Source organism: Erpetoichthys calabaricus, chromosome 3 (genome assembly GCF_900747795.2).
Source record: "Erpetoichthys calabaricus chromosome 3, fErpCal1.3, whole genome shotgun sequence".
In the NCBI taxonomy this organism is placed as follows: domain Eukaryota; kingdom Metazoa; phylum Chordata; class Cladistia; order Polypteriformes; family Polypteridae; genus Erpetoichthys; species Erpetoichthys calabaricus.
Window position 1 is genome coordinate 300,669,984 of NC_041396.2, and position 19,633 is coordinate 300,689,616.

General features: G+C 43.1%; 1 protein-coding gene across 1 annotated transcript in view; it reads right to left on the bottom strand.

Annotated features, from left to right (window-relative positions):
* smug1 (single-strand-selective monofunctional uracil-DNA glycosylase 1) overlaps positions 1-19,348 on the bottom strand; it is a 50,503-nt gene extending 31,155 nt beyond the window's left edge. Inside the window, exon 1 of the mRNA XM_028791246.2 lies at positions 19,280-19,348. The gene's annotated coding sequence lies outside the window, so the exon portion shown is untranslated. The remainder of the gene's footprint in view (positions 1-19,279) is intronic.
* Between the last annotated feature and the right edge of the window lie 285 nt (positions 19,349-19,633).

Consider the following 19,633-nt stretch of genomic DNA (forward strand, 5'->3'; position numbering starts at 1 on the left):
ACATCTCAAGATGCCGGTCTGCTTATGATTCCAAGGATTAATAAAATAACAGTGGGACGTCAAGCTTTTAGTTACAGGACCCCCTAAACTGTGGACTGGTCTGCCTGCTACAATAAGAGATGCCCCTTCACTCTCAGCTTTCACATACCAGCTGAAGACTCACGACTTCAGTTTAGCACACCCTGACTAGAGCTGCTGATTAACTGTGCAGACTGCATCTCTGTTGTTAGTCATTAGCACTAAAACATAAGTAATATGACAGTTAGAATTTGTTACTAACCCTCACCTGTTCTGTTTCTCTTCTTGGTATGGTGCCACTGCCCACCTGCCAAGATGTTCTGCCTGCCATCGCTGATGAAGGATAGCAGGACTCGTCAGGTAGAGGGGTCCTTTCATCGGATTGGCTGGCCTGGCGCTGACTCAGCTATGGAACGGCCAATGGGGGAGAAAGCATATGACAGGGTGCCTCGAGAGGAGTTGTGGTATTGTATAAGGAAGTCGGGAGTGGCAGAGAAGTACGTTTAAGAGTTGTACAGGATATGTATGAGGGAAGTGTGACAGTGGTGAGGTCTGCGGTAGGAGTGACGGTGGTGGGATTACATCAGGGATCGGCTCTGAGCCCTTTCTTATTTGCAATGGTGATGGACAGGTGGACAGACGAGATTAGACAAGAATCCCCGTGGACTGTGATGTTTGCTGATGACATTGTGATCTGTAGCGAGAGTAGGGAGCAGGTTGAGGAGACCCTGGAGAGGTGGAGATAAGAGAGGAGAGGAGAGGAATGAAGGTCAGTAGGACCACCACAACAGAATACATGTGTGTGAATGAGAGGGAGGTCAGTGGAATGGTGAGGATGCAGGGAGTAGAGTTGATGAAGGTGGATGAGTTTAAATACTTGGGATCAACAGTACAGAGTAATGGGGATTGTGGAAGAGAAGTGAAGAAGAGAGTGAAGGCAGGGTGGAGAAGAGTGTCAGGAGTGATTTGTGACAGACGGGTGTCAGCAAGAGTGAAAGGGAACGTCTACAGGACAGTAGTGAGACCAGCTATGTTGTATGGATTGGAGACGGTGGCACTGACCAGAAAGCAGGAGACACAGCTGGAGGTGACAACAGTTAAAGATGCTAAGATTTGCATTGGGTGTGACGAGGATGGACAGGATTAGAAATGAGGACATTAGAGGGTCAGCTCAGGTTGGACGGTTGGTAGACAAAGTCAGAGAGGCGAGATTGCATTGGTTTGGAAATGTGCAGAGGAGAGATGCTGGGTATATTGGGAGAAGGATGCTAAAGATAGAGCTGCCAGGAAAGGGGAGAAGAGGAAGGCCTAAGATAAGGTTTATGTATGTGGTGAGAGAGGACATGCAGGTGAGGAGTGTGACAGAGCAAGATGACGAGGACAGAAAGAGATGGAAAAAGATGATCCGCTGAGGCAACCCCTAACAGGAGCAGCCAAAAGAAGAAGACGCTTTGTGTGACTACCACAGCATGCACCGTTTCCCCCATAAGGCACAGTATTTCATGTAGTCGTATCAGTCTTGCGTCGTATCTCATTCATACCGCTTTAATGTTCACATGGTGCCACACCAAGACCAACCTGTCCAAAGGTATCTCAGTCTGGTTAATTTTGGTCTGCACCCGAGGGTGACTGGCATGTTCACGTATACCTAAATGAACTGGACTTGGGGAAATTGCACCAGAGTTTGAAAAAAGAAAAAAAAAAAAAAACAACACACATCAAACGAATAAGGCGTGAAAATGCCTTAAAATAATGAAACCAATTAAAAGAGTGGATCCCAGCTGTCACTTTAAAATAACATCTGCAACAAAAGCACGGGCACATGTTCTCCAGATATGTCAGAAATGTTTTCTTCACACAAAGAACCAGAGACACATGGAATAAATCTTGACTTGATGTTACTTTGGACAACATTGTATGGTGGAGCAAATTAAGGGGTCTGTGGCTGTGTGCATTTCTAAGAGCAAAAACAGTGCAGCGGCTCAGGTTTGATAGGCATGGTGAAGTGGAAGTGGGCGCCACGGTGCTGATAGGGAAATTGGCCGATTGTGCTTTCATGTGCAGACATGAGGTGGCAGTTCAGGGTGTGGTGTGTCGATGGGTGCAGAACTGGCTCAAACACAGGAAACAGAGGGTGATAGTGTGAGGAACCTCATCAGAATTGGGTGATGTTAAGAGTGGTGACCAGCAGGGGCAGTGCTGGGGCCAGAACTATTTTTAATATGTAAAGGGTGGGTCATAAGTACATATGGTTTTTAACATTTTATTTTTTATATTTCAGGTACCCTAAAAAATGCATTTGAATAAAGAGCAACAAATTGAAATCACACCGATGGCCCACTTGATTTTTATCTTTGGGGGCATTTGAAGGCCATGGTGCATCAGGAAAAGATACGAAACATAAATCATCTTAGGGAACGTATCACCATCGCCATTACAAGCATAACTCCAGCTGTGCTAATACGTGTTCATCAGCAGTGGCGGACACATATTGAAATGTGTTTTCAAAACAATGGCAGTCATGTAGAGCATATTGTATTAATAAAAATGGTTTTTCATAAAAAAATGTTTCTTTTCCTATGTATGGAAACTTATGGCCCACCTCGTAGAAATGATTTAGATAGGAATACAAGTACAGTGGTGCTTCGGTTTGCAAGCGTGAGTCGTTCTGGAAACGTGCTTGTAATCCAAAGCACTCTTACAGTGCATCCGGAAAGTATTCACAGCGCATCACTTTTTCCACATTTTGTTATGTTACAGCCTTATTCCAAAATGGATTAAATTGATTTTATTCCTCAGAATTCTACACACAACACCCCATAATGACATCATGAAAAAAGTTTACTTGAGGTTTTTGCAACTTTATTAAAAATAAAAAAAATTGAGAAAGCACATGTACATAAGTATTCACAGCCTTTGCCATGAAGCTCCAAATTGAGCTCAGGTGCATCCTGTTTCCCCTGATCATCCTTGAGATGTTTCTGCAGCTTCATTGGAGTCCACCTGTGGTAAATTCAGTTGACTGGACATGATTTGGAAAGGAACACACCTGTCTATATAAGGTCCCACAGTTGACAGTTCATGTCAGAGCACAAACCAAGCATGAAGTCAAAGGAATTGTCTGTAGACCTCCGAGACAGGATTGTCTCGAGGCACAAATCTGGGGAAGGTTACAAAAAAAATGTCTGCTGCTTTGAAGGTCCAAATGAGCGCAGTGACCTCCATCATCCGTAAGTGGAAGAAGTTCGAAACCACCAGGACTCTTCCTAGAGCTGGCTGGCCATCTAAACTGAGTGATCGGGAGAGAAGGGCCTTAGTCAGGGAGGTGACCAAGAACCCGATGGTCACTCTGTCAGAGCTCCAGAGGTCCTCTGTGGAGAGAGGAGAACCTTCCAGAAGGACAACCATCTCTGCAGCAATCTACCAATCAGGCCTGTATGGTAGAGTGGCCAGACGGAAGCCACTCCTTAGTAAAGCCCACCTGAGTTTGCCAAAAGGCACCTGAAGGACTCTCAGACCATGAAATTCTCTGGTCTGATGAGACAAAGATTGAACTCTTTGGTGTGAATGCCAGGCGTCACGTTTGGAGGAAACCAGGCACCGCTCATCACCAGGCCAATACCATCCCTACAGTGAAGCATGGTGGTGGCAGCATCATGCTGTGGGGAACTAGGAGACTAGTCAGGATAAAGGGAAAGATGACTGCAGCAATGTACAGAGACATCCTGGATGAAAACCTGCTCCAGAGCGCTCTTGACCTCAGACTGGGGCGACGGTTCATCTTTCAGCAATACAACGACCCTAAGTACACTGCCAAGATATCAAAGGAGTGGCTTCAGGACAACTCTGTGAATGTCCTTGAGTGGCCCAGCCAGAGACCAGACTTGAATCCCATTGAACATCTCTGGAGAGATCTTAAAATGGCTGTGCACCGACGCTTCCCATCCAACCTGATGGAGCTTGAGAGGTGCTGCAAAGAGGAATGGGTGAAACTGGCCAAGGATAGGTGTGCCAAGCTTGTGGCATCATATTCAAAAAGACTTGAGGCTGGAATTGCTGCCAAAGGCGCATCGACAAAGTATTGAGCAAAGGCTGTGAATACTTATGGACATGGGATTTCTCCGTTTTTTTATTTTTAATAAATTTGCAAAAACCTCAAGTAAACTTTTTTCACATTGTCATTATGGGGTGTTGTGTGTAGAATTCTGAGGAAAAAAATGAATTTAATCCATTTTGGAATAAGGCTGTGACATAACAAAATGTGGAAAAAGTGATGCGCTGTGAATACTTTCTGGATGCACTGTATGTCAAAGCAAATTTTCCCATAAGAAATAATGGAAACTCAGATGATTCGTCCCACAACCCAAAACAAAATATAAAGTAAAAATACATAAAACAAATTAACCTGCACTTTACCTTTGAAAAGAATCATGGCTGCTGTGAGGGAGACGAGAGAGAAGGGTTATTATGTACAACGACTTTCATTCTAACTAACGGAATCCCTGCTGTCTGTTGGCTCACTGGAATCTTTTTCTTTTTTCGGCGACTTTAACAAGGAGTCTCTCCAATGACAATTGCGTTTGCCTGAAGAGTCACTACATTTGGACACAAAATAAAAAAAATGCTTTACACACTATAAGGTTTCTAAACTCTTTTGGGATTCCAAACAATGAGATGATATGTGGAAGAGCATCCCAAAGCAACTGCAGGCTCCCAAGCGCTGTAGCAGTTTGCCTCCAAAGAGAATCCGAAATTATCGCAGACGTGCTATAAGCTCCTACCATCAATGGGTGATACAAGGCACATTACAAATGCAGGGCACAGGATTACTTGGGCACTAACCTGGCCATGACCCTGCCAGACTGCTATGCCTGTGTGTGAGTAGAGTAGCAAATCCCGCTACAATAAATAACCGTGCTGTTCCTGTTTCAAGCTGAATACAGCTGATGACGCTAAAGTACTGAGACTCAGCCTCGCATTTTGGGGTGCAAGACTGGGACTCACACGTCACAACACACACACACGTGGTCACCATGCTATAGTAAACAGTATACGCTCATACAGATGTTGTGGCACTGAGGCTAGGGATCTGCACTGGCAATCGGAAGGTTGTCGGTTCAAATCCCGTAAACGTCAATAGGGACTCTGCTCTGTTAGGCCCTTGAGCAAGACCCTTAACCTGCAATTGCCGAGCGCTTTCAGTAGTGAAAAAGCGGTATTTAAAATGCAAAGAATTATTATTATTAGCCGACGCCCAGCGGTGTAAGAATAAGAATGGAAAACGGTGAGAACGGAATTCAGAAATCAAGTAGAAATAAATACTTCTTGAAACACGCAGTGTGCATATGGAATTTCCAGCCAAGCAGGATTACATGTGATAAATAAATCAGGCTTTCCAAATTTACGTACTATGGCCATGGCATCCCGATAGTTTTGTTGCATGTATCTTGGACTTCCTGAAAAAGTGGACAGTAATCTGATCATTTTGCCTACACGTATGTTGTTATTTTCAGCGTTTGCTTGCAGTGCGTCTGATAGTTCGACGCGCAGATGTTGTTGATGTACTCTGAGATAGTTGAGACGCGCGTCCTCTGTTTTAACATACGCATCTACGACGTACTGTTGGAATACTTTGCCGCTGGAGTGCAAAATACTAAATGTATTCCTCATTGCTAATCTTTATGCGTAAAATTGGCATTGAGTAAGCCTGATTCGCTTGCCGGTTCTTTTATCGGGAACATGTTGTAAATCTTTGTGCCAGCCAATGTCTCCGTAAGGGAATGAAAGTGGGTAAACCATAGGATCGCAATTCATATTGAGTGTGGAAATCTGTTTACAGGAGTTGCCTATGGGATAGATGCAAATGACCCTTTCGGCAGGCGGTTCGCCATCTTCTCTGACGAAAATCGCTGCAACATCGGTGTGACAAGTCGGGGTCGTAAATCCTGCCCAGGGTATTCCTTGAAAACCATTTATACAGATGCTGTTGGATTGGACTGAGTGATTTCATGCATGTGTTTGAATGATTTAGCGAAGGGGTTGATGGTTCTGAGCATGGAATCTAGCTGGAGAAGTACATTTTCGCTGCAGGCAGAGTTTGCTTTATTTTGTAAGCGTACTTCAGTAGCTTGCGCTGTGTCAAAAACATACAACTGTCCATATCCTGGAGAGGTAGAAGTGTTAGCGTATAGTGGAGAAATTTGGTGATAAATTTGCCCGTGTATTTTAAAACAGTATGGTCTGTGACCAGGAGGTTGAATTATCTGTGCACCCATGGAAGCAAACGCTAGAGAAGAGTTGTATTCTCGAATGTGTTCACGACAATTTTTAGCTTCTGATGTTTGCTGTGTAAGAAGCTGTTGTAAAGACACAGGTGGCTCCCGCAAAGGTGGTAAAGCTACTTTACCGTTGTGGCAGCACCTCAAGCACTTGTTGGCTGTATTACGCTCAGCAGGCCAGTATAGTGCATGACATGGAAGACGACGAATAGGAATCGAGAAATGCCGTGTCGGCTGCGTGTGGGCGGGACCAGTTTTCAAGTGGAAGCAGGACGAACCAGAAGAGAAAGATATAAAAGATTATATGAGTGAGGCACGCCAACTGAGACCGAGTATGGGAGACGATTACCCACAATCCCACAGCAAGAGAGAGAGAGAGAACCACCATCGGCTCAGCTGTGATCACGTGATGCTCAGCAGACAAAGCGTATACGGACTACTCGTATTGCAAGACCTCGCTCGTTTATCAAGTTAACATTTATTAAAAATTTTAGCTTGTCTTGCAAAACACTCGCAACCCAAGGTTTTACTGTAACAAGCTGGTAAAGTTTGCAGATGATACCAAGATAGGTGGATTAGCAGATAATTTGGAATCCGTTATATCATCACAGAAGGACTTGGATAGCAGACAGGCTCAGGCAGATTTGTGGACGATGAAATTTAATGTCAGTAAATGTAAAGAATTACACATAGGAAGGAAAAATGTGAGGTATACACAATGGGGGGTCCACCTTATGAGAAGATTTAGGAATCATAGTGGACTTCCCGACAGTGTTCAGAAGCCATGAAGAAAACTCACAGAATGTCAGGTTATATAGCGCCTTGATGTGTGGAGTACAAGTCACAGGAGGTTCTGCTCCAGCTTTATAACACACTGGTGAGGCCTCAACTTGAGTACTGTGGTCAGTTTATGACTCCATAAAGACACAGCAGCACAAGAGAGAGTCCAGAGAAGAGCAATGAGGCTGATTGAGGGCTACAGGGGGTGAGTTATGAAGATTAAAAGAGCTGAGCCTTTACAGTGATGAAGAGGAGACCTGACTGAAATGTTCAAACTGATGAAGGGAATTAGTGCAGTGGGTCAGACGGTGACTTTAAAATGAGTTCATCAAGAACACGGGGACACAGTTGGAATCTTGTGAAGGTGAAATTTCACACACACATTAGGAAGTTTTTCTTTACACAAAGAACGATAGACACATGGAATAAGAGACCAAGTAGTGTGGTGGGCAGTAGGACTTTAAGGACTTTCAAAAGTTGACTTGATGTTATTTGGAAGTGTTGTGATGTGAAATTTTGCATACAAGTTGATAAATATTTGGTATATCTTTATTTGTAACTTAGACAAAGCAATGTAATATTAGTGTTACATTATTGATAATAACAGCAACAGCGGTTTAAGAACCGCTTCCCCCCCTTTTAGGAATGAGTCTCTTTGTAACTTTACGACAGGGTTGGGGGCCGTGCCTCAAACAAATTTGGCTAATATTTCTCTGCTGAAGTCTCTCAGTCAACCCCTACAAGAAAGCTAGACCACCAAGCCGGCAAGCGTCACCTTAACAGATGGTTTTGGGGGGTGGCAGGTGTGAAGGTATTCTGTGTCCTCATTGGTCTGAAGTAAGGCTGTTTGGAATTGGCTTGTATCAGAAGCCTTTAAGTACCCTGACACCCTATTGGCTGTAGAGTTTGGACAGAAAATCTACACATTTGCTTCCTTTTCCTCACTTTCTGTCTCTCTTAACAAACTGATGAAAGACCATCTCACACACCATGAACTGAAAAGGACAACACAATGAAGAGCACAGCTAGGTAGCCATACTGAGATGGGCGTGCGGCCTGTTCTGGAGAAAGCTGACCAACAATGAGGACTTAACTAGAGACATTTTAAGTAACTAACAAATCTGTGTGCTGCCGGAAACTACACATCAGCATTTCTCAGGTTTTATGGTTGCCAATATTCAAATGTACTTTGCTTATTTTTATTATCTCATATATATTTCTCTTCTGGTTCGTCCTGATTCCTCTTCAAAAGCGGTCCTGCCAACACAGCATTTCTCGATTCCTATTCCTGCTCTTCCAAACAATTCCCCACGCTGCCTGAGGCCTCCCATACACCCCCACGCCACTTTTCTCGATTTGTATTCCTCCTTTTGACTACCGCGTTCCACGCTCCTCTCTCATGATCCCATTGGCGTCACGTCACCGCCCTATATCTAGCCTGACCGCGTGACCTTTCACTTCAGCCATGTGTGCGCCTGAGAGTCTTTTCTGTAGCCTGCTACAGGAACGTACTCTGTCGACCACTGGCATTGGTTTCGATCCTTGCTATTGGTTTTCACTCCTTCCTATTTTCGTTATACCGCGATGTTTGTTTCCTAAGCCTAAAACGAATGACAGTATCTTCTCCGTCGACGGGTTTTTGTACAACGTCATCTTATGGTTTACCCACTTTTATTCCCTTACGGAGACATTGGCTGGCACAAAGATTTACAACATGTTCCCAATAAAAGAACCACCAAGCGAATCAGGCTTACTCAAAGCCAATTTTACACGCAGAGATTAGCAATGAGGAATACATTTAGTATTTTGCACTCCAGCGACAAACTATTCCCACAGTACGTCGTAGATGCGCATGTTAAAACACAGGGTGCACGTCTCAACTGTCTCAGATTACATCAACAAGATCTGCGCGTCGAATAATACAAAGGACTATCAGACACACTGCAAGCAAACACTGAAAATAATAACGTACGTGTAGGCAAAATGATCATATTACCATCCACATTTCCAGGAAGTCCAAGATACATGCAACAAAACTAACGGCAGAACTACCTTCTCAATGTTTACCACAACAAGACCCAGTTGCTCAATTTTACGATGATATTAATTTCTCGACTGTGACTCCCCAAGAACTTGCTGCAAGAGCAATACTGAGCGTCACAAACAACGATTCTCTACATATTAACAACAAACTTCTTGATCTTATACAGGGTGAAAAAGTGACCTTCAAGAGTGTAGATACAGTAGTCAGTGACGATCCTAATGATCAACTAACGTACCCACAGGAGTTTTTACACACCCTCACACCAACTGGCATGCCTCCCCATATCCTTCATCTGAAGGTGGGAGCTGTACTTATGCTCCTCCCAAATATTATGTCATCAAAAGGTCTTTGCAACAGAACAAGACTCATCGTTACCCGAATACATACAAATATTATTGAGTGCAAACTGATCGCTATCCAAAATTCTGAAACAATCTTCATTCCCAGAATCTCTCCCCTTCCTTCCTTCCGGCACCAATCTCCCTTTTACATTTAAACGCACACAATTCTCACTCAGTCTCGCCTTCTCCATGACTATCAACAAGTCCCAAGGACAAACGTTTGCAAAAATTTGCGTTAATCTGCAACAACCAGTCTTCAGCCACAGTCAGTTGTACGTGGCTTTTTCTAGGGTTAGATCTTTCGACTCATTATCTGTTGCCTCCACCAAAACACCTATTCACAACTGCGTCTTTCAAGAAGTTTTTATTTCTTCTTGATTTCTGAATTCATTTCTCACCATTTTCCGTTCCTATTCTTACACCGCCATGTGCAACGGCGGGCGTTGGCTAGTATATGAATATTATCAATAATACATTATTTAAATTGTAACTTGACTCCTGCTTGTCTTTTACTACACCTAATTGCCGGAGGTTATTGATGTAGAAAGGAAGGTGGGGAGAAGTTATATGGGACAATCTTTATATATAATCTTCATTTGGATCTTGATCTTTGTCCGCGAATTGCTGCCTCACGAAAAAGCTACGTATAAATGACAGTCTCATTTGGGGTGGGAGCTGTGGGGATCGATCTCGGGTCGCTGGTGTTTAGATTCGTTTGCCTTGCCGCTCTCCCACAGCGGATCCTCTTAAGGGACTGGAACGACTTGATATTTGTGATGCTGTCTCGTGAAAAGCTCAATAAAGCGAAGCACGGACGCTACGTCTTCTCTGCGGCGAATTGCTGCCTCACGAAAAGCTACGTATAAATGACAGTCTCATTTGGGGTGGGAGCTGTGGGGATCGATCGCGGGTCGCTGGTGTTCAGATTCGTTTGCTTTGCCGCTCTCCCACAGCGGATCCTCTTAAGGGACTGGAACGACTTGATATTTGTGATGCCGTCTCGCGAAAAGCTCAATAAAGCGAAGCACAGACGCTACGTCTCGAAGACGATGCGGAAGATGCCGCTTAAGATGAACCATCCATAAGTCGTGGGAAGAGAAACAGAAATGCTCCTCTACCACCACATAATTACTATTCGGACAGTGATTCCGAGTAGGCCGTTCCTATCAAATCAATGTCCAAGGGTTTTCTTTTGTAATTTTGTTTCCCTTATAAAAAATCATAATGCTGTGCGACGAAGGGCCCAGTTCACGACTGGCAGCCGTGTTTAAACAGGGAGCCCTTCACAGACAACTTTAACACGCGCAACATAGTTGGGCACACATGGCTAGTACCTTATAAACTTATGTCTGTGAGATTTGAGGCATTCTGACAAAGGCTACCTATCCTCTTTAATAAAACCCCTGTGTGCGTCCAGTGTCCGTGTGTGTCTTCTGGTGAAGTGCGCATGCGTAGGGTATGGTGCGATGCTTCAAAGGCCGCCTGACGCGTCACACAAGACAGAGAGGGCGGGACCTATAAAATATCGCGTGGCCGATCCAATCGGATTTCGGTAAATGAGGTAAGACCTAAAACATAAAACACCAAAAATCCAATCGGGTACTGAGACGCAGAGACCAGCTTCCCCATTGTTGTGCAAGTGTTCACTCTGAGGATGTCAGATTTGCGATTAAGAAGCTTGGCCCGGTAAAGTGTAAAGTCTCAGTCATTGAAGGGGTTTTCCTAAATATACAAATTTTCATGATATTACAATACGATGACTTTTAAAAGTAGATTTATTTTCGCGCACATTACATCAGTTGCTGGAGAGAATCTGCTGATTGCCCACTGTTGTGACAGAAAATTAAATGCATATTACAGACAGCAAAGCCAGTATTACTGTCAGAGAAATTACGGGAATTTTACGGAAAAAATTTAATGAGGTGAAAGGTCCCTTGCCATTTAATATAGACAGTTCCTACTAATGTTTATGGACGACTGTTCTAGCGCCCGTTATTATAACGGGCTTAAAGTCTAGTTAATAATATAAATGGGGAAAGTAGAGGAAAATATGACTCTACCACGACAAAACAGGATGAAATAAGTGGATAGGACTGGCGAGCTACATTGGGCTGAACAGCCTGTTCTCGTCTCGACTGTTCTAATGCGATCAGTTCAGCTGGTTTCCTCATTAGTACTCTGCGGGTCACCATCAAGGCACTTGCACCCATATGGTACAAAGAGCCTGGAAAAGAAAAAGAAAGGGGAAAACGGATGAAAAAAAGAATGTCTTGAGGTGAAATCGAGCGAGAGACAAGAGGAGAATGTCAGGATCACGGTAGAGACGGTACATGGCGGTCAGGAAAGAAAGCCCCGCTTCAAGGTTAAGGTCGCTCCTGCCGAGCAACGAAGTGGTGCAGGAGCAGCCAGCCACTCCGAGAGGTCCCATGGACGCTGAGGGATGGAAATGGCAGAGGTAAGCTGGGCTCACAAGACCCCTGTGGACAACAGAAGATGATGATGGGGATACAAGCCAGTGAAGATTGACCACAGACCATAACGGTGAGCAGAGGAGACGTAGTTTTAGGGCTCATTTATACTTCACGCTCAGAACGCGTACGTGCCCGCATCCTGGCCGCCACGCGTTCTGAGCGTTCATTTCATGCATCCTCTGAGCAGGTCCTCAGAAATTAATGTGACGCATGCGCGAGTTGCAGTACCAGCAAAAAGTCGGGGGGTGCAGTGTGCTAAATGATGGAATGTGACGTCAGAGTCTCTGTTTACTATCTACATGGGACAGAAAGCCGCTTTTCGGATCCTACGAGATCGGTGTGCGCGCTTCGATATTTGATAAATGGTTCAAGGTGGTGAAGCAAAATGCCAACATACAGATGTATTCGTGGTGCTTTTATATTCAAGCGTTGCATATTCCCGATCGTAATGACACGACACATTTTAAAATTCTCACATACCGTCTTCTTTTTTCTAGGGCTTCCTCTGCTCCTGACGGCAGCGAATTGCCACACTGAGCACATTACATGTATGATATTCCAACTCTCTGCACATTTAGAATCCTTAGATTTATACTTGATATCACTTTCATGATGAAAAGCATTAAAGTATGTATATTACATTTTACAGATAAATCGGTAATTTCGTTTAAATAATGAATACTGTTAATAATTACACACATGGGGTGACACAGTGGTGGAGCGTTAGCACTGCTGTTTTGCAGGGAGTCACATCGCTAATATTCCCTGCCTGGAGTTTACAGGTGCTGGTCATAAAATTAGAATATCATGACAAAGTTGATTTATTTCAGTCATTCTATTCAAAAAGTGAAGCTTGTATATTAGATTCATTCATTACACACAGACTGATGTATTTCAAATTTTTATTTCTTTTAATGTTGATGATTATAACTGACAACTAATGAAAGTCCCAAATTCAGTATCTCGGAAAATTAGAATATTGTGAAAAGGTTCAATATTGAAGACACCTGGTGCCACACTCTAATCAGCTAATTAACTCCAAACACCTGCAAAAGCCTTTAAATGGTCTCTCAGTCGAGTTCTGTAGGCTACACAATCATGGGGAAGACTGCTGACTTGACAGTTGTCCAAAAGACGACCATTGACACCTTGCACAAGGAGGGCAAGACACAAAAGGTCATTGCTAAAGAGGCTGGCTGTTCACAGAGCTCTGTGTCCAAGCACATTAATAGAGAGGCGAAGGGAAGGACAAGATGTGGTAGAAAAAAAGTGGACAAGCAATAGGGATAACCGCACCCTGGAGAGGATTGTGAAACAAAACCCATTCAAAAATGTGGGGGAGATTCACAAAGAGTGGACTGCAGCTGGAGTCAGTGCTTCAAGAACCACCACGCACAGACTTATGCAAGACATGGGTTTCAGCTGTCGCATTCCTTGTGTCAAGCCACTCTTGAACAAGAGACAGCATCAGAAGCGTCTCGCCTTTGGACTGCTGCTGGTCCAAAGTTATGTTCTCTGATGAAAGTAAATTTTGCATTTCCTTTGGAAATCAAGGTCCCAGAGTCTGGAGGAAGAGAGGAGAGGCACAGAATCCACGTTGCGTGAGGTCCAGTGTAAAGTTTCCAGTCAGTGATGGTTTGTGGTGCCATGTCATCTGCTGGTGTTGGTCCATTGTGTTTTCTGAAGTCCAAGGTCAACGTAGCCGTCTACCAGGAAGTTTTAGAGCACTTCATGCTTCCTGCTGCTGACGAACTTTATGGAGATGCAGATTTCATTTTCCAACACGACCTGGCACCTGCACACAGTGCCAAAGCTACCAGTACCTGGTTTAAGGACCATGGTATCCCTGTTCTTGATTGTCCAGCAAACTCGCCTGACCTTAACCCCATAGAAAATCTATGGGGTATTGTGAAGAGGAAGATGCAATACGCCAGACCCAACAATTCAGAAGAGCTGAAGGCCACTATCAGAGCAACATGGGCTCTCATAACACCTGAGCAGTGCCACAGACTGATCGACTCTATGCCACGCTGCATTGCTGCAGTAATCCAGGCCAAAGGAGCCCCAACTAAATATTGAGTGCTGTACATGCTCATACTTTTCATGTTCATACCTTTCAGTTGGCCAACATTTCTAAAAATCCTTTTTTTGCATTGGTCTTAATTGATATTCTAATTTTCCGAGATACTGAATTTGGGACTTTCATTAGTTGTCAGTTATAATCATCAACATTAAAAGAAATAAACATTTGAAATACATCAGTCTGTGTGTAATGAATGAATCTAATATACAAGTTTCACTTTTTGAATGGAATTACTGAAATAAATCAACTTTGTCATGATATTCTAATTTTATGACCAGTACTTGTACATGTTTTCCTGCTGGGTTTCCTCAGTGTGCTCCAGTTTCCTTCCAAAGATATGCAGATTTGGGGATCTGGTGCCGCTAAAATGACGCTAGTGTATATGTGTGTGATTGTATTCACCTTGCGATGAGCTGAGGCATCGTCCAGGGATTGTTACTCACTCGTGCCCAATGCTTGCTGGAATGGACACATCCCTGGATTTAATCATTAAATATCCTTTTCAGAGATATTGCGGTAAGGTGTCATCGGAATTTAATGGGTGTTCTGGGCAATTCACAACACAGAGAAGCCGAGCATGTTCTCACCGTGATAATATCTCGCACTGCCACCTGACGGATTCCTCCAGATTTACGTAAAGTATGCGCGCAAGTATAAACACTTCAACGCTTGCGTAGCAGGAGCGTCCGCTGCAGCATGTGTCACGTGAAGTATAACTCCGGCCTTAGAAGGATACACTGAGGCTCGTGATTCTTTTAATGGAATAACCCGAGTGTGTTTAACTCTTGATCTGAACCCGTTAATGGATTGTATTTATTGGGACTTTAACCTCGACTTGCACACAGTTTTTATCACAGAGTCATATCTTCATATAGGAAGAAGAAGATGAAATTGCACTATTTATTCATTGTTGGACACTGTGGTTAAACGCACTCGGCACGTCTGCACCACTATTTGCTGTTTGTGTGTCCTCATTCGCCCCAGTCCAGTCTCGGTTCTTAACTATCAATGCCCAGGGTTCAAGGAGGAAACGCCAGCTGCGTGCAACCCCAGGCGTCACACCTTGATGAATATGATGGGCAGATTTGCCTGCTCTCGTCAAAATTGTTCCAGTATCCTACAATGTTATTTTGTTGCCCTGCAAGTTGCATTTTATACTCAAAAATTCATTTTAGATGTTGATACAAGTCCATCCAACCATCCATTATCCAACCCACTATATCCTAACACAGGTTCACGGGGGTCTGCTGGAGCCAATCCCAGCCAGCCCACCACGGGACACACGCACAGCACACACTAGGGACAATGTAGGACCGCCAATGCACCTAACCTGCATGTCTTTGGACTGTGGGAGGAAACCCACGCAGACACGGGGAGAACATGCAAACTCCACGCAGGGAGGACCCGGGAAGAGAACCACAGGTCTCCTTACTGTGAGGCAGCAGTGCTACCCACTGTGCCACCGTGCCAATACACTTATTAATTATAATAATCTGAATATTTTTAACGTTAATGGGCGTGGCATTATTAGTGACAGCAATATTATGACAGAGTATAAGGGTCTTTGTATATGGCTTAATGGGAAATGCACCTTAAAATCTAATCTAACATTTCATTTATGTTAGGTAGAATGCCCAGAGGGGACTGGGTGGTCTGGTGCCCTGGAACCCCTACAGATTTTATTTTTTTTTTCTCCAGCTTTCTGGAGTTTTTTTTTTTTTTTTCTGTCCACCCTGGCCATCGGACCTTACTCGTTTTCTATGTTAGCTAATGTCTTATTTTAATTTCTTACTTTGTCTTTTATTTTTCTTTTCTTCATTATGTAAAGCACTTTGAGCTACTTTTTATATGAAAATGTGTTATATAAATAAATGTTGTTGTTGTAGTAATAGGAGTATTTGGTAAGCAAACTACAGCAAAAGTTCATTTCTTACAGAAACAGAACTTCTTTTACAGTGAGTGTTTACAGTGGGTATAGAAAATAATCCCCTCCCCCTTTCGAAATATACAGCAGGGGTGTCAAACTCCGGTCCTGGAGGGCCGCAGTGGGTGCAGGTTTTCATTCTAACCGTCTCCTTAATAAGTGATCAGTTTTTTGCTGCTAATGAACTTCTTTTGCCTTTGTTTTAATTGATGTGACTCAGACCCCTTAGTTGTTTCTTTGTCCTTAATTAGCAGCCAAACAATAATGAGACACAAAACAAGAAGCCACATGACCAGCTCCCCTGTGCCCATCACACAATAGCTGAAAATAAAGAAAGGTGAAAGTCTCAGTAAAACAGACAATCAACAGTTTTGTAAATGTCTGCTGTGGCAGAACGAGATCAGCAACAAGCCATGGAATTAAATGACGGGTTCAATTAACAGCAAAAATCAGCATCTCATTAAGAAACTGGTTGGAGTGAAATTGGTTGGAGTTTGAATCCCCAGTTTAACTGATCATCTGTTGGCTCGTTTCACGTCTACTTTCTGTTTGGCTGTCAGTTAATGAAGAAAAGAATCAAATCAGGGGACTGAATCCTTAAAACAGGGCTAAAGAAAAGACGTTAATTAGCAGGGAAAACTGGTCACTTGTTATGAAAAAGGTTAGAATGAAAACCTGCAGCCCTCCAGGCCTGGAGTTTGACACCCGTGCTTTACAGCCTTAAATGAAAACACGCACGAACTAATATTTTTGCAGCTTTACTTACTCAATGCAATCTATAACACTCAAGTGAAAGATATCATAGCTACAGTTCAGAAGAATTTTAAAAAATAAAAAATAAGAAATACTGAGATTAATAAAGGACCCCCCCCCCAACTCAATCCGGTGTCAGTGCCCACCATTTCCATTGCAGACCCTGGTTACTGGCTGTGATCAGTTGTAATGAGTGTGATTAGTGAAGCTGTTCCTGGTCCATTCATTCCCTTGCTTGGTAGTGCTAATGACAGCAAACAACTGACTATGGGTGGCAAGCCACTTTGAAAAGATCTCAGGGATAGAGTTGTGGACGGACATAAGGCAGGAGATGGAGACAAAAAAATCTCAAAGGCTTTATCAATCCCAAGGAGCACAGTAAAGTCCATCATAAAGAAGTGTTTGGTAATACTAGGCCGTAACTCCAGGAGGAAACTGGTAAGAGAGGTTACCAAGAGGTCAATGGCCACTTTGAAGAAGTTACAGGATTTGATGGCAAAGAGTGGTCATTGTGTTCATGTGACAACAATTTCACAAGCGCTCCACAATTGTGGCTTGTTCAAGAGGGTCACACTTCTCAAGAAAGGCCACATGAAGGCTCGTTTGAGCTTTCCCAGAATGCACCTTGAAGATTCTGATGCCAAGTGGAATAAGGTCTTATGGTCAGATGAGACCGAAATCAAACTCTGTGGCCTCAACACCAAATGGTGCACCAATGCAGCTCACCATCCACAACACACCGTACTTACAGTAAAGCATGGAGGTGGCAGGGGCCTGGGGCTCTCATTAGGGTAGAAGGAGAAATGGATGGAGCAAAATACTGTCAAATTCTTGAGGAAAACCTGCTACCCTCTGCCAGAAAGTTGAAGATGGGCAGTAATGTTCACCTTTCAACACGACAACGACCCGAAGCACACAGCAAAATGGACCATACGGTGGCTGAAGGAGGAAAAAGTGAATGTCCTGGTGTGGCCAGTCACAGCCCTGACTGAAAATCTGTGGAAAGATTTGAAGATAGCAGCCCACCAACGCTCACCATCCAATCTGTACAGAAGAGTGGGGGGCAGATATTGAGTGGGCTCAATCTAGATGTGCAAAGCTGATAGAGAAGCATCCCAACAGACTCAAGGCTGTCATTAAAGCAAAAGGGGTTTCAACAAAATGACATTGACATTGGGGAGGTGATCCTTTATTAATCTCAGTAGGTCTTGTTTTTGATTGTTTCTGAACTGTAGCTGTGATATCTTACACTTGGATGTTACAGGTGGCATTGAGTAAGTAAAGCTGGGAAGAAATATGTTTGTGTGTGTTTTCATTTAAGGCTGTAAAGCAAAAAAAAAAAATGGGAATATTTCAAAGGGAGGGATTCCCACTGTAAGTGACAAATAACATATTGACTTGGCTTGAAAGTATGAAGAGAATTGTTGGGACAATTTTCCCACCAATTTTAAATTATGGTGATTTATTATACAAGAAAACCTGACGTCACTGCCTTTAGAATATTACTATTGGCAGGTTATAGTTGTTGTATTGTCACATGTACAGCACAGAATGACATCCTTACTTGCGTGTCCAAATAACGTGCAACATGTTGCAAGTTTCCGGCTGCACAATAAGCAAGACTGTATTAATAGGACTTCATAGGATTAAGCTTTCTACACTGGTAACCTTGAACAATCTACAAGATAACTTTACAGCTCATCTGTTTTACATTAATTGGACAATTCACATTTTGTATTTAAAATCACTTACCTATAGCCTGTAATTGTTTTTGCTGATATAATACGATAATGTACTTTATTGACTTTACCATTATAGTTATATTTGTTACTGACTTTTATATTTATAATGGGACGCACTGAAAACGAGGATTTGCCTCAATGCATGTCGAGTTTTAAACAAACATTTGAAATGACATCTATTTCGCTACAGCATTCATTCAAAAACGTATAAATCGCAGGTGCCTGCAAGTGTAGAACATACAGTAATTTAACGACCGGGTGATTAACGGCATGATCTACTTAAAATGGGGGCCGATGCCGGGCACTGAATCTTAAACTGTGATTTACAGTCCTCGAACTTAACTGCTAGACTACACTGCCCCCGAATGTAAAAAACAAGCCTCACATTTCCATTCCCAGGCTGGATGAGCTGTATGACCCTAAACGAGTCCCTTCATTTGCCAATAAGCACACTATGGAAACGGAAAAAAAATCAACACAACGGCACTTTAGATTTCTCCTGATTTTATTTTCTTCCTTTCTTTACGTAATGCACGTACCACCATCCACTTTAAATACATAAAGCAATTACGGAAAAGTTAAACTTGCCATCAGACAAAAGCATTATTTACTTTCGCTCTCATTTTTGAACAAAGCATTATAAATAACAAAAAGTAACTAAGCCTTCCTCATTGGGTATGTTTGTGCGTGCGTTTACCGTTATAAGAAAGATAAAAATGACAACGAAATATAGTCATGAATGTGTTCCCAAATAAACTGTTAAGCACGGTTACTTACTATATTTAAATGGCATTTTGTATCGACTGCGCTTTTACGCCATAAAAAATTAAACGAATTTTTCTTACCAGGATCATCAACTGACTGGCTTTGTTCCGGCAACAGGCTGACGCACGTGGTCGCAGCCGGTGACTGCACAAATGACGTATGTCCCACAAGGCACCGCGCATAGACCAATGGGTTGCTGGGAATTGATGTTCCTAGAAGATGAAAACAGGCATCGATGATTAGGAGAGCAACGGGGAATGTCATAATTAACAACACCGGTTCGATGAAGGTAATGCAAAACACATAATCGTCAGAAGACCATCGGTTTGGCTTTTACTTCTCAAGCTTGGCAGCGTAGAAGCCGAATTAGCTCCGGCCCATTGTCGCAGCTAGTAATACGCATGCGCTTGGCATTTCCCGTTATTAATTGGCAC